Genomic DNA, 13,867 nt, shown 5'->3' on the forward strand with positions numbered 1-13,867 from the left:
TTCTGTATGTAATTTCAAGGCATTTTTCAGAATAATTGGACCAGTTCTATAGTATAATTTCCCTGTTGGTTTCTTTTGACAATTTTTATTGTTGCTATATCTGAAATTATGATGCAATTCCTACTTTTTCAAATTGCCTGAAGCATAATACATTTTGTCCCATCTCCTCATTTTTATTCTGTATGTTTTGAAATGGGTTTTTATTATCTCTTTTGTTTTCACATCACCTAGATTTTCCCTAGTATTCCTCCCCTTCTTGGCTCCCAGAGAGCCATCTTTTATAACAAAGGATTTTCTTTTAAAGGAAAAAAGAAAAACAGGAAGAGATAAAATTTCAGGAAAACCAATTAATACATTAAAAAAAATTGGCATCCTATGCATCATTCCACACCCTTGATCCTTCCCCCCTCTGCCTTCCCATCTCATTAAGGGAATCAAGGAAAGTGTCTTCTCATATCTCGTCTTTGGGGCCAAGTGTACGCTTTGTAATTTTGTAACATGTTCCTTAAAAAATTTGTTTTATTGATATCTTGTTTTTTCCCATCACTCAAATTTCCCACTTCTCTCTTCCTTTTCTACTCTTAGAAAGTCATCCATATATTATTTTCCAAAAATATAAAGAAAAAGGAAAAATATTTTTAAAAGAATTTGTAAAGAGAAAATTATTTATTTTTGACATTGAGTAGATTTCTTATATTTTTTTTAATTTGGGCTTTTGTTGATAATTAGCCATTTCCTTTGAATTCTTAGTTTTCCTGTTAAATAAGCAAAACAACTAATTGAAAAGATCTGGTAATATAGGCAACATTCTCTCCTGAACGAACATACCTTAGTTCTTCAAAGGAATTGTGGAGATGTCTTCCCATATTTAATCTTTGGGGCCAAGCCTGTTCTTTGTAATTCTGCAACATTCATTTTTCAGTTGTTTCATGGCTTTTATTTATACGGACCTGGTTATAGATGTGTGTGTATATGTACATACACTCACATATTTATTCTATTTCATTTTGACTGTTTACATAAGACTTTTCATGCTTCTGTAATTATTATATTTGTTTTTTCTTACAGCAAGGAAATATTCCATTGAATTCCCGTACCACCAATTGTTTAGCTCTTCTCCAAATGTTAGGCATCGACTTCAGTTCCATTTTTTTGCACTACAAAAAAGCCACTAAAATAATTTTGATCTCTGGGGATTTGCTTCTCATCAATGACCTCCTTGGGGTCTAGGCCTAGCGATGGAATCTCTGGGTCAAAGGAGATGGACATTTTAGCCATTTTCTTAGCATCATTCCCAATGGCTTTCCCAATGGCTGAGCCAGTTCTCAGCTCCAGCCATATGTTAGTTTGCTAGTTTTCCCCAAACCTCTCCACCATTGACAGGAATAATCTTTTGTCATCTTGGCCCATTCAGTGAAGATGAAGTGAAAGTCGAGAGTTGTTTCCCTTGTCGCTTCCTGAGGATATAGAACGATGTTTCCTAGAGTCGTGAATAACTTGCAGCCCTTTTGAGAACTGTGCATATCCGGCTTTTGGACTGAGCTGCCTGTCTCTGGCTCCCCTGTCCCCCATCTGTATATGTGCGCAGGTCTAGAAACATTTCTGTGCATTCTAGAACGAAGAGAAGCCTAGGAGACGCGTATTTTATACCAACCCCTTGGAAGATGCATGGACAAGAAATCCTCCCCGGTTGACGGTTTCTCTTCTTATCCTACTTGTGCGGAAGCTTTTCCGTTTCATGTCATCCAAATGATCCATCGTCCCCTCCTTTGGGTTGGAGGCTGTAGAAAGAAGGTACTTGATCTGGTTTGAGTAACAATAATCAAATAATAAGGGGGGGGCATTTGTGGAGGGCTTTACAAAACCGTTATCTCACCCCATTGGGCCCAGTCCTTGGGGGCGGGGAATGGTAGTGTTTGCAGTTTATGGGAAGGAGGAACCAACCTCAGTCAGTCAGGGGGCCAATGAACAAAGTGTCAGGGGTGGCGTTCCAACCTGGGGTTTCGGGACTAATCCCTAAGCCTGCCTGCTCCAAAGGGCTGCTTCCCTCCCCCTCTCCACTGGCCTGAGGACATTTGCCACGTGACCTGCCCTGCGCAGCAGTCCAATGGGAGCGCTTCCTCCCTTCTTCCCTTCACCCGCCCCTCTGCCCAGCCGCCCAATGGGAAGGCTTCCTCCCCTGTTTGGGGTAGGGGGGGGCTCACATGCCCAGTTTGGGCGTCACTCCAAAAGGTTTGCCATCACTGGCCTCCGACATTAGTTGTAAACACTAGCAGAATGGCTCGGGTCCGCCCTCCTGCACGCTCTTTCTTCCCGCGCCTTCAGATTGGCCGCAAGTGTAGAACAAAGACCCCTTCGTGTGCCTGGCCCATAGGACAAGGAAGGCTAAGACCAAGATGGGCCGCCATGAAGCTCACAGTCTGGCACGGAAGTGATGCTCGTGCAGACGGGAAGCGGCAGCAGCTGTGATGGAAGGCTGGCTGCTGGAGGGCGGAAGGCACCTTCTCCCCGGCCCTACGATTCAGAACTGAAAGTTCCTCTAAAAACTTGCCTCTTGGGTGGTTCTTTTTTCATGGCAAATCCCCCCTCCCCTCTACACCTGCAGGTTTATATTGGGTTTGACTGAGTAAATGACTATTTCTCCAGGTGAGTCATTAACACAAGGAGCCTGGGTATTGAAAAGCCAGTAGTGTTCCAAGCAGCCAGCACGTAATTACCGTCTCCAGGCTGCAGAAGTGGGTCAAAGCAAGCAGGCGCTCTGAAAGCGGAGAAGCTGGCAGAGAGTCCTTAACTGGGAAACCAAACCGGCGTGTGGGGGGTGACTCATGTTTTAGCACTGGAAGGAAATAACGCGATTCTCGGTGCTTCTAAAGCAGCCTTTGGGGCCCGGCTTCTTTGGGAAAACGTGGATCTACTGCAGCTATTTTAAACAAGCTTCAGGAGAAGAAATCTGAAAGGAAGCACAGAAGAAAGCAGCTGACTTGCCCAGAGTCCCGCAGCTACCTCATGGCTAGCAGGATTTGAACTTGGGTCTTTCTGATTCGAGGTCTTGCACTTTAGCCGTGAAAGAAACTGGACTAGCCGTCTCTAGAACGTGAGGCCCTAGACTTGGACCTGAGAGATTCATCACAAATGTAACCTAAACTGGCTTTAGAGGATTTTATAAAATTCACAAAAATGGAAAATGGCAAAACCCTAGTTCTGCACCCTCCTTGCCCCCAGGCACTGAAGTCATCTTTGCTGTCATTCTAGAAAGTGTGGGAAGGACTGAGGCTGTTAGATTTAAAAAAAAAAAAAAGAGTTGTGTTGGGCAGGATTAGGCAGAAAGGCAATCAGCTTTGTTTTCTCAGCGAGCCTCTGTCCACATGCTTTGTTTCATTCTTTCATGCCTAATGATTGCAATTTTAGAAGTGAGATTTTGACGTCAGAGCCATCCAAATAGTATGAAATGTGAAAATGCCACGTGTTCCTTTAAAACTAGACAGCCTCGATGAAATACAGATAAGTAAAATGAAACAAAAAATTAGAGGAGAAAGAACTCAGGACAGTGGTTTTTCCTAATTGAATGATGCAAGTACAACAGATTCTTTTCCAAAATGTTGTCAGCTGGAGCTCTCTGTTGGCCTGTACTTGATCTCTGAGGTTCCGTTTAGCTCTGAAATGCTGGGATTCCTTGACTTCGGCTTGAAACCAGGACTGGAAGGATCTAAGCCACCCCGCGCGGTGCTCCCTGCGATCCTCATGTTCACTCAGGACTTCTCTCTCTCTCTGTCTCTCTCTCTTGCTCCTTTGCTCTCTCGCTCTCTCCCCCTGCCACTCCCCTTTCATCGCTTGCTCTTGGAATCAGGCCTTTATACTCCTTTATGGCGCCACCCATTTGTTTCTTCCTAGACTTGGCTTTTTTCCTGGTTACCATTCTCCAATACGTATTGTCTTTCCTGTTAGAATTCAAGCTCCTTGAGAACAGGGACTGACATTGGTAACCTTAGTGCGTGGAGCTTGGCACATAGCAAGCACTTAATGATCGCTTTTCATTCATTCATTCATTCATTCATTCATTCATTCATTCATTCATTCATTGGCATATCCTTAATACAGTAATCGATGATTGAATTTGTGAACTTGAAGCAATGAAAGCTCACGTATTCCTTCTGTTTGGTTTCGTTTGGGTGCCAGGACACTGTTTTGGACTCTCGTACATTGGAAACTGGGTAATCAGTAGCCAAAGCCAACTTCCCCAGATCTGTGTGTGGGTCCATTAAAGTCTTGCGATGCGTCTTTGTGGTGTAGAGGCGACCTCGAGATCGCGAAGCCTGCGTCAAAGGACCACAAGCTTAGGCAGGTTCTATCCAGTGGGGAATGTGCCGTGTCGGGGCCCACGTATCGGACTGTGTCTTTAGGCTGTCTGCGTTTTGGAGAGGTTCTTCCCTAGTCTGGTGACGGGAGATGTTTCATCCAAGGCCGGTCTTATCTATGGACTAGACTGCATAGCGATCCTGTCAGTGGAGGGAATTCCCACTTGGGTCAAATCACGGATCCCTGAAGTTCTGAATTGCGATCTTCTGACGGCACAGAACTCACAGCACTCACATCCATTCGTATAAGCATGATGGTACTGGAGTCCTATTAGCCTCTTATGGCGGCAAGCTTGGATGTGTTGTACTTGGAGAACTGAAGTCTGCGCCATTATCTTCTCATTACTTGAAATCTGAACATGAAGTACTCGGACATCCCGTGTAGAGCTGCCATGTTGGCACTTAAAAAAAATGGCGGACTCCCTCCTGGCCCAGAGCTCTCGGCGTGGGATCGTCACTCCATTCTCACTCCGAGGAGGCATTAAGTAAATTACGAGTCTAAGGCCTGCTTCTGCCATGTGCTGACTATTGCCTAGGGTCCGAGGTGCTGATTTTCCACCATGGGTGGGCCTGCCACTGATGGAATCCCAGGTCCCCACGTCTCTCTTTAGAGTCAGAAAAAGGATATATAATCTCTGTTACAAAATTAAATATAGAAACACAGCAGCATGCGCATGTGTGTAAGCATTTGGGTGTTAAATGACACACATACATACTCTACAACAAAAGCAATTGACATACATTTCCCCACAGTCACCCTGGGAGGGGGGCCCGAGGCGTTATTTCGCCCATTATGCAGATGAGCAAACTGAGGCTTGGAAACATGAGGTGGTTTGCCCATGGCCACATAGCTAGGTGTCCGAGGAGGGGTTCAGACCTAGTTCTTACCAGCTCTAAGCCCGGCACACCCTGTCCATTTGGTGCATTTCTAGTGCCAGATGCTTCCTACTGAAAACTCATTTGTGGCTCACGCACGTCCACCACTGCTGTTTAGGGCTGCTTTTCTTCCATCAGATTTCCCTGGTTTCATCACTCATTCAATAAGCACTAAGCATCTGCTATGTGTAAGACTTAGGGCATCATGGGTGAAGCTGGAGGAAGGAAGGGGGCAGTGACAGCCTCTGGGTGGCCAGAGCCATGCAAGGGTGCGCTAGGAGCCCGGATTTGGGACCTGAGCATCCTCTGCCTGTCCCCTGGATCCCGAGCCTCGCTGTTTTCACATGTTCCGGCCACTTGAAAAACCCAGTGAAGGGTGTAAGTTCAGGGCTCGTACAGAGATTCAAAATGTGAGAAGTCATCGGCTCATTCGACTCTCTAGTTTCTTGTCAGATAGGATAAAAAAGCACGTCGATCAGTGGAATAACTGTCGAGCTTAGGGGGTGACTAGACTGAAAAATGGCGTGGATTCACGTTTCTGGGTTCTGTTGGGTCCCCCTCACAATCCCCCCCCAGCCTTCAGAGGTAGAATGTTGCAGGCCATCGAGTTCCTTCTCCCCTATCTTGTGGACACGATCCTCCCCTTTCTGCTGGAACATTGCGGTGATGGAGAGCTCAGAGGCTATTGAGAAAAAGCCCCTTTGCTGGATAGCTTTAATTGTGAACACGGTTTTCTTCTGTTGAGTCATAAGTCTGTCTCCTTAGTTTTGCCCTTGGGGGCGGCGCAGAGCAACTCTGCTGCCTTTTCTATGGGCTGACTCTTCAGAGTTAAAAATAGTTATTTCTCCTTTTCTTTTTTTCTTCTTCTGCATAAACACATTCTAGTTCCTTGAACTGTGTGACAAGGTTGTCAGTTCGGTTTTTTCCATCGTGTCCAACCCTTTGGTGAGTTTCTTGGGAGTGGTTTGCCATTGCCTTCTTCCACTCATTTGACAGATGAGAAAACAGAGGCAAACAGGGTTAAGTGACTTGTGCAGAAGCTGGTAAGTGTCTGAAGCTGGATTTGAACTCAGGAAGATGTTTCCTGATTCCTGATTCCCGATTCCAAGCCCGTCTCTTTCTTCTGGGCCACCAGAGCTCTCATTGACTCTCTGGAAACCCTCCTGTTGGTGTAAGTCCCTTCTCCAAGTATACCTCAGCGCTGCACAGTGCAGGTATGTTCTGACCAGCTCAGACAGCCCTGGGGCCACTATTGTCCTTGATTTCCGCCCTCCCCTGCCCTCCCCTTTCCTTCCTGGTGGGTCCTGCATTCTCCTAGAACCTAGATCAGAGCTAACGAGAAGACTCACAGCAAGAGAGAAGGTCAGAATCTTCAGATTTGCTCCTCCCTACCTTGGTTCTACTCTCCGTCGATCCTTGGCATCCATGATCCCTGCTGCTGAGTCTTGAAGTGACCAACTGTCTCCCTCCTCCTTCTTCTAAGGGACATGGGCATCAGGCAGGGAGCAAGGCCTTCAATTGCAGCTCGACACCGCCATCTTGTTCTGGCTCCCATCTTTATTTCCATCAGTCAAAGCCTCTACGTCGGCACAGCATTCCTCGTGAACCTCCCGCCTGTGACCTCTTTTCCCCAAACCATCTTTTGTGCAGATGCTCCCCAGTTCCCCCATGCGTGAAGGTGTACAATAATTACTTGTAAATGCAGGGAGTCCCCCAACTAGACAGAAAGCTCCTTGAAGGCAAGGACTGTGATGTGATGGTCAGTCCTATCAGTTGTGTCTGACTCTTCACATCCCCGTTTTGTTTGTTTGTTTTTTGGCAAAGACATTGGAGCAGTTGGCCATTCCTTCTCCAGCTAATTTTACAGATGAGGAAACTGAGGTAAATAGGGTTAATTGGCTTGTCCAGGGTTACACAGTAAGTATCTGAGGCCAGCTTTGAACTCAGGAAGATGTCTTCTTGATTCCGAGCTCAGTGCTCTGTCCAAGGCACTGCTTTGCTGCCCTAATAAACTTTAGGAAACACTTCTTTTTTCTTTCCCTTTCTTTTAGTTCTTTGTCTGCATGATGATTTTCAATAATTTTTATTTCACAATTTTTAAGATGACTAAAAACATGTTATATCAGTCATCTCTGGGGACAGGGAGTGGGGACAAGGAATCTTCCCTTTCAACAGGGAGAAACAATTTTTTAAAACCTCGTATTTAACAACGGCATCTTCACAATTTTTACACCATTCTGACTGAGTAGCTCCCCGCCTTTCTTTCACGAAGGACCATGTATTTCTTAATCCATTCTCTAGGATTGGCTTTTGGTTTTCCAGTCACTTGGAGCCCAGCTTCCTCTTAGTGATCTCACGCTCTGTTGTGGTATTAACGCCTCCTGAGATTTCATTAGCTCTTTTTAGAAGCCACCTTAGCATCTGTGGCCAGTTAAACTTTTATATCTTTCTTATGGGATCTACTTCCCAACTGGAGCTCCTCCATTCAGGAATTGTGACTGGCAGACAGTAAGCTAAATATTTGTTGGACTGACATTGGCCGAAAACCCTTCCTGGCTGTGTGACCCTGGGCAAGTCACTTAACCCAGTTTGCCTCAGTTTCCTCATTTGTAAAATAAGCTGGAGAAGGAAATGGCAAATGGTTCCAGTGTTGCTAGCAAGAAAACCCTCAACAGGATCACAAAAATAACTGAATAAAAATAGTCTTTATTTTTTACTTAGATGTAGCCCTGCATGTAAATTCAACAAACAGGTGCACACTGTTTAGGCATTGAGAATAGAGCAACAAACAGAACAGTCTCTGACTCTGAATACGATTTACTGGAGAGAATAATAGCATGTACATGAATATAAGGAAAGACTAAAAGGCAATTTGAAGAGGGAAAGCGTCCCCCCTAGCCGAGGACGGAAAAGTTGTTAAGGAAGCTTCGTGGCGGCAATAAACTGATCCACGTCTTGATTTGGAGATCGTGGACTGCTGAGGTCCGGTTCTTGGTCCTGTTGTGTGTTGGCCCATTGACAAATGGTTCTAAATCTTCCTTGGTTTCATTCATTCAACATTCATTAAGCACCCACATGCGTTGTGTATGGTGCTGTGTTTAATGCTGGAGAAACCCAACGGAAAAGTTATTCAGAACAGTCTTAAGGGATGGGATCAAATCCTGACTTGGGGGAGTGGTGGGGGAGAGAGGAAGGGGATCTGTAGGGTGGCTTGGGATAAAGCCAGACTGAGAGATGGGAGGTCTTGGGTTCAAATGACCTTAGACCCTTTCTAGCCGGGTGACCCTGCACAAGTCATTAAGCTCTTCTGCTTAATCCTGACCACTCTTCTGCCTTGGAACCAATTGACGGCATTGATTCTAAGGTGGAAGGCAAGAGTTACTTAACTACTTTGGACAAGTCACTTAACTGTTTAGACCTCGTTTGCTTCTTCTGTAAAATGAGATTTGATCAGTTTTTCATCTGGGTTCTGTGAAACCGGGAAAAAAGGATAGTTTTGGTTAGAAATGATTCCTTTTGAAATCGTGCCTCCTCCGTCTGGTGGCTTTACATGATGGCTGTGAGCAGGGTCTGAGCGGCCGGTGATGCTCCAGCCCGGGCCGGGCTCCCTGGCTTTGTCATCGGGACCGCACCGCCCCGCTTTCGCTTCAGCTCAGGGTTTGGACCTTTTCCAGGTCAGGCTGGAAGCGGCTCGTCTGGGCTGAGCCCGACCATCGGCCACGGATCCGCTGCCCCGTTCGTTCCTCCGGCCATGCGGACGAGGCCCTCGTCCTGGTTATCATAGACGTTGGGCCGCTGGTGGCGTTGGGCCCGGAGTCAGCAAGACCCATCGAGGTCCCTGTAGCAGACCCGGTGCTGTCCGAGCTGCCCGGAACCTGCCTGCGATGTGCCGTGCCGAGTTCCGCTCCGGGAAGAGACTTGCACAAACCATAGCGACTGCTGAGTGTTTCCGTGAGGCGTCTGATGGCCCAGTGGATAGTCGGGAACACTCACCCTCCTGCGTTCAGATACTTCCTAGCTGTGTGACCCTGGACAAGTCACTCCACCCTGTTAGCCTCAGTTTCCTCATCTGTAAAGTGAGCTGGAGAAGGGCGTGGCCAACCACTGCAGTATCTTTGCCAAGAAAACCTCAAACTGGGGTCACAAAGAGACTATTACTGAAGTCACGTATATTATTAGAGGTGCCTGCGGCACGTGGACAAAGGAAGTGGCGTTCCTAGAGGGCACGAAGTCCAGTCCTCTTCATTACAGATGGGTAAACTGAGGGCCCAAATGTAAAGGCACGAGATCCCTCTGGTAACAAGCCCGAGACAATGTTTGAACTGGGATCCCTTTGACTCCTACCCTAGCTGTGGGGCACCACACAACGCTGAGATGCTGGCAGACCTTCACAGCGTCCTGGGCTAGAACACTAGAGTTTACACTGTGGATCCCTCTCCTTTTCTAGGGGATGGACCCGAGGCCCGGAGGGATCCAGTCCCATCGCTCACTTGTGCCAATCTGAGCCAGAACCCGGGTCTGTCGCTTTCCAGTCCAGCGTTCCTTCTGAGCCACAGAAGTCTGAGGGGATGTCACAGCACAGCAAGGTCCGCTGAGTGCCGGGACCCGGCCTGCCGGTTCTTTAGCAAGACCACTGAACGATCCAACAGGCTTCACGCCTTCTCAGCCACGAGGACAAAAGGACCCGGATCTCCATCATTTTCAGCCTTAGAAAGGATTGATCAGCGGGAGCTCTGCTTTTCAAGGCTGGAGGCCATGGTGGGTTGGCCAGCAACAAGGCCCGGACCCAGGAGAAGAGTATCAGGAGGCTCTGTGGACTTTCCTTATTGCTAAAATCCTCTCTTCCTCTCCAGCCTCACTCGTTCCTTCAAGGTCTTGGTGCTTTGGGCCTGTCCTTAATTTGCTTGGCGGATAAAGTATATATAAGTTTCTCCTGAGGAGTGAGAAACTTCACTAATTGTTCCTCCGTTCGGCCTCTCTGGGGCACCAGGCCAGTACTGGCTCATTTTCTGGATGAGTAAATCCAGTGGCTCATCCCTCCTCAGGGAGGACCTCAGAGGACCTCCTAGAGTGGTCCTGGGGAGACACCTCGGAGATGCGCCCTTGGACAGCCCGAGAAGAGACCAGAGGAAGGGGAACGCCTGATGATGTGCCCGGACAACACTGCTTCCCGGAGCCTCTTCCTGGTTTACACTAGCGTATGGCCTGGAGCACAGCCCTCCCGCCCTCCAAGCCTGAGCCAATCCAATGAACACAGTTCATTTTTTACCCAATTTCTTTGGATACAAGTTTGGAGCAGGGAAAGAGCTCTTCGGTTCCATCAGTGACACTCTACCACCACCAAAGCAGTGGTGGAACCCATTCAAAGAGGAGTTATTTTCGCTACTTTTTCTCCTGCCCCCTCCCCTCTCCCGCCCCCCCCAATGGCTGTAAAGACAGCGTTCCCTGGAAGGATGGCGCTTTTAGAATCACCTGAGCACCCGCCTGCAGGCTCCTGCTGGCTCACTAATCCCAGAAGCCCCCTGAAGAAGGGTTGTGGCTACCCCGTGTGCCCTCAGCCAGCCCCTCCATTCAGAGGGAGGAAGACCTCAGGGCGGGGGGGGGGGCCCTCAAATGTCAGTTCATGAGAAGCGGATCCTACTTGGAGAGCAGACAGAGTACCGGGGCTGGCACGGGCAGCAGCTCCTCCTCGGCTCTCGCCCAATAGGCGCGAGAGCAGGCAATTCCTCTCTACAGTTTTCTCGAGGCGGGAGAGCTGACAAGCCTGGGGCTTGGTGGAGCCCACGCCCCCCTCGGCCCCAGAGCCCCCTCCTTTTCTCTTCTTCCTCCTCTCTCCAGTTTTATCTCTCAAATTTGTATGAGAGAAAAGGACAAAAGAGGTGAGTAAAATTAAGCAGAGAGCCCAGAGCCACAGCTGAACAGAGCCCGCAGCGCGGAGGCGTCAAGGACGGGACCCGCCGCTGTTCCCGGAAGGTCTGAAGTTATCCCTCCGTGTGCAGCCATTGTTACCGCGGCAGGGTCGGACGCTCAGGTGGCAATGGAGGAGGCCAGAAGAACAAGCGCAGAATCGTTCTCCAGCCTGACTCATTTAGCCCGGCAACTGCGGGATCTGTCGGCATTTCAAAAGAAAAGAAAAAGATTTTTAAAAATCGCAGCGATAGAGCAGGACTCGGTGGATGCAGATGCTTTGAAACTGGACGGCAGGAGAAGGAAGTGCGCTTGTTTGCAAGTTCAATTCTCTGGACTCCAAAACCCCTAAAAGGTTTGCATTCATTCAGCAAACATTTATTAAGTGCTTCGGGCAGAGCGCTGTGTCAGGTATCGGGTGAGATATAAAGATGGAAGAAGACATTATCCCTGTCCTTGCGGTGCTGAGTAATAAATAATAAAACAGGATTACGGCTCTTCGGCGGAGCCACCTCCGCTGCTCACTATTCAAGCACATTGGGAAGGTCGTTTAATCTTTTTGTACCTCAGTTTCTCTGTTTGTAAAACAAGGGATTTAGACCAGTTGTCCAGGTTTGGCCTAACTCTAGATTTACACTTCTACCCGCTCAGTAAAATATATTTATAAAATACGGGTCAAGTCGGGAGAGAATGGACTTGTCATGTCTTTGGTATATGGAACTTCTAGGGGAGACAAGTCCCTCTAAAAATGTGGGCCACCGCCTTTTCTGAATTCAGAGTTGCCTAGGCTCCCCGCAAGATGAAGTGACTTGCCCAGGGTTACAGAGCCAGTCCGGGCCAAAGGCAAGATTTGAAACTAGGTCTTCCTTGGCTTTGAAGTCAGTTCTCAACAAGGCGGGGAGGTGGATGGTGGACAAGAACAAACAAGCTCTTTATTATGGGACCGGTCTGTCAGTGAGCTAGCTTCTATTAAGTACCCAGGATGTATCTGGGGGGTCCAGGGAGGACAGCACCCCCGGAGTCAGGGCTTTCTGAGTCTTCTTCAGTGCTGTTCATCCACATTTGGTGTCTACCTGCCACCCAGCTCTCCCTGGGGCTCCAAGAAGTTGTGGAATGCACGTAGGTTACACCCCAGTAGAGAGGCTACTTTATTAATTATTATATATGATTTAATTATTAATTAAGATTAAAGGCATCCAGCAGGCCTCCCACCCATTGGTGAGTTAGGGGAGCTCTTCCCCAAGCAGGTGAAGACATTCTCTGATGGAAGCCATAGACGAGAACAATTTGTTCCAATGGCTAGGAAGGCTGCCGGAGCCAGAGCTGTGAAGTGCTTAGAGCTTGGCCAGAGGTTGAGGATGCCTCACTGTGTCTCGTGCCCTCAATGGTTCTCCTGACTTGTCCTGCCACTGGACTCTGATGAGTCTAGAAGATGGAGTGAGATTGATGGCTTTGTGCAACTCTACCTCACTAAATCCAGATCACATTAGAGGCAAGATGCCACCCCAAGAAGCCATCTTTGGAAATGGAGGACAAATGGACTCTGTGCTCTGCACAGGGTAAGCCCTGGGAATGCCCAAAAAAAAGGGCAGAAAAACAAATCCCCGCTCTTTAAATGTTCACCGTGTAACCGAGGGACCAGCATGCCAGCACCCGTGTGCAAACAAGACCTAGGCAGGATAAATCGGAAGGTATTTTAGGAGGAAGGCGCTGAGGTGAAGGAGGTTAGGAAAGACTTGCTCCAGAAGACAAAGAAAGCTTCAGGGAGGCCAGGAGGCAAAGATGAAGAGCAAGAAGGTTCTAGGCATTGGGAAGGGCCAGTGAAAAGGATGTTATCCTGATGGGCCCATGGATGGAGATGAAGAAATGTCCCTTTGCTATCATCTGCCACCAAGAGTTCTATCCCTTAGAAACGTCGCACGAGTCTCCGATCTTGCCTGGTAACTGTTGGCAAAGAGGACCCAACCTTCTGTCCTCCTTGGGCTCGTTCTTCATGGCGTCCTTCAAAATGGCAGAGCCTCGCTGCACTTCCCGGTGCCTTGGACAGACTCTTCCCATCAGGATTCTCATAAATATGCAGCCATTGTACCCTTACCTAAACAGTCAGTGATTTATGGACTAGATTGGATTGCAACCTCATCCTTGCTGTCTGTTCCTCTGAGGTGACAAAGATAATATTTCAGCAGTTTCTGCAGTGCCTCCGCCTTGAGGGAATGTAAATAGAAGCATAATTGATTTCCTAAATGCGCCTTTTCTCTGTGTCTCAATGCTTTGTACATTATAGTTGGTATGGCTGACAAATCAACCCTGATTGCTAATTAAAACATGGAATATATTAAAAAGGCCTTGCACACGTCCTGTTTGTTCTCAGGCTCAAAACCCTGGAAATGTGAGGACCGACAAAGCTTGAATGGGCCCCGTCTCGTTATTTGCCATTTTGCTGCGACTCAACGGTTCACAAGGTACAGTTGCTATGACTGGCAGGTCGTGGTTGATTGCTAATTAAATGGTAGAATTCAGTTCCCCGAACCTCCTGACTCGTCCCTTGCCCCCTCTGAAAAGGGACACCCTTGATCCTGGGCAAAAGCTGTCTATCTACGGGCTTGGTGCTGATGCTCTTGTCCCTGCGAGAGGCCCACATTCAGGAGGGACCTTTAGCCTAAGAGATGGAGAAATGGCCATTTCATGGCCAAATTTTTGCAGCGCCCCCAATAAAGAGGGCATTTTGG

General features: G+C 47.9%; 2 long non-coding RNA genes across 4 annotated transcripts in view; one reads left to right on the forward strand and one right to left on the reverse strand.

Annotated features, from left to right (window-relative positions):
* Positions 1 to 647: 647 nt before the first annotated feature.
* LOC130455944 (uncharacterized) lies at positions 648 to 2,417 on the reverse strand. Of its 2 annotated transcripts, none has more exons than XR_008914252.1 (2): positions 2,205 to 2,417; positions 648 to 1,781 (listed from the first exon to the last, which is right to left on the reverse strand). It is a non-coding gene; the product is annotated as an uncharacterized LOC130455944 (long non-coding RNA). The 2 variants fall into 2 exon arrangements; XR_008914251.1 differs by lacking the exon at positions 2,205 to 2,417 and adding an exon at positions 1,945 to 2,110.
* LOC103097338 (uncharacterized) overlaps positions 1,666 to 13,867 on the forward strand; it is a 60,987-nt gene continuing 48,785 nt past the window's right edge. Inside the window, exons 1-2 of one of the 2 annotated variants that reach the window (XR_008914250.1) lie at positions 1,666 to 1,794; positions 13,510 to 13,600. This is a non-coding gene — a long non-coding RNA (uncharacterized LOC103097338). The remainder of the gene's footprint in view (positions 1,795 to 13,509; positions 13,601 to 13,867) is intronic. The other variant, XR_001624366.2, reaches the window with a different exon arrangement.

This window comes from Monodelphis domestica, chromosome 8 (genome assembly GCF_027887165.1).
Source record: "Monodelphis domestica isolate mMonDom1 chromosome 8, mMonDom1.pri, whole genome shotgun sequence".
Lineage (NCBI taxonomy): Eukaryota > Metazoa > Chordata > Mammalia > Didelphimorphia > Didelphidae > Monodelphis > Monodelphis domestica.